At 42.9% G+C, this 1390-nt stretch overlaps 1 protein-coding gene across 1 annotated transcript in view; it reads left to right on the plus strand.

Moving 5' to 3' along the window:
* The first annotated feature begins 446 nt into the window (after nt 1–446).
* Nucleotides 447–1390, plus strand: part of LOC107375333 (lipopolysaccharide-induced tumor necrosis factor-alpha factor homolog) — a 6542-nt gene continuing 5598 nt past the window's right edge. Inside the window, exons 1-2 of the mRNA XM_015943795.3 lie at nt 447–559; nt 718–869. The gene's annotated coding sequence lies outside the window, so the exon portion shown is untranslated. The remainder of the gene's footprint in view (nt 560–717; nt 870–1390) is intronic.

Genomic DNA, 1390 nt, shown 5'->3' on the forward strand with positions numbered 1-1390 from the left:
AAAACAGCCGGTGCTTTTATTTTGAACCTTTTAAATTCTTAGGCCTTTAAAAGATTTATGAATGTTTTAGATTTACCCTTTTAGAGGAGCCAATAGGTGCCGTTTGAGAGTCGGCTTATTCTGTTAAATAGTAAAATGACTCAGCTAGTTTGTGCTTGAATACCTGATGATAAGTTGAGCTTAAGTTTTATGGGCTGTCATGTTACAGAATCCATCCCGACAACGTTTAATTAATTTTCCCCTTTAAATTCTGTCTCACAAACACCAATAAAAGTGAATCACACAAGAAAAACGTAATTCCACTTGTCTGTTGATAGTTATTTAAATCAGAGTGTCCTTGAACAATGTTGATGTTTGCTCCTCATTCCTGTTCATCTAGTCTGGCTCCTCCCTTCGTCGGTTGCAACAGAACCTCACAGAACTGGGAGTTTTCCATTTTAAAGCATCAGACAAGGACCTCCTACAAGGTCCTCAGCTGCTTTAGTTAACCAGGAGGAAATCTTCCATCGGGTGAGAGAAACTCAAGCAGGAGGAAAAAGACAGCAGTCAGTGTGTGAAGGTAACTAAAAGTCTCTTTTAAATGCTTCAGAAATTCTGTAGGAAAATGCTCTTTAATTCAAATGTGGTTGTATTTTAAATTTCACACCTTTTTATCTGGAGAATGAGTTATAAAGGGCATTTGTTTGACCAAGGCCTGCTCGCTGTCCCTCATTCTAGGTGTCGGACCCGTGGGGAACGGGCTTTCTCAGTCCTAGCTCCGTCACTCTGGAACCAGTTGCCACCCTCAGTAGGCTGTCCCCACCTCTGCGGGTTTTTAAGTCACCTGAAAACCCACTTCTTCCGCTTGGCGTTGCCTGAACGTGTTTGAGGTCGGCCCTCTTTTATGTAGATTTAGTTTCTCTGTTTTTATTGGTCACTTTATCCCTTGTTTTATCCATTTGTTTCTACTTTCATGTTTTACCCTCTTTGCACACATTTTTTTTTGCTTTAGTGATCTATTTATTCATTGTGATTTACATGTCTTATGTACTGTGCACAGCGCCTTGGGCTCCCTGACAGGGTCGCGGAAGGCGCTTTATAATTACAGTGTTGAAATTAATTGAATTGAATTGAATTGGAAGCCCAGCTCCCCTTATGGGCCATTCCCATCTGTACCTGGCCGGCCCGGCCCGGCCCGGATAGCTTGCTTACATATCTTGGTGGCCTGCCTTTTTTCAGGGTGCAACAAGACTGTTTTTCAGCCCTCTTTCTGAGGTGGTCTGCTTCAGGCTGACCAGGGCCAACACACCCACTGCTGACTGATAAGCCGGCTGATTTCTGATGGCAGAAGAAACTAACCTTTAGTCAACAGAACTGGTTGGACTAGATCCACCTTTTGACGCTGACAGTG

The sequence above is a fragment of the Nothobranchius furzeri genome, chromosome 6 (genome assembly GCF_043380555.1).
Source record: "Nothobranchius furzeri strain GRZ-AD chromosome 6, NfurGRZ-RIMD1, whole genome shotgun sequence".
Taxonomy (NCBI): domain Eukaryota; kingdom Metazoa; phylum Chordata; class Actinopteri; order Cyprinodontiformes; family Nothobranchiidae; genus Nothobranchius; species Nothobranchius furzeri.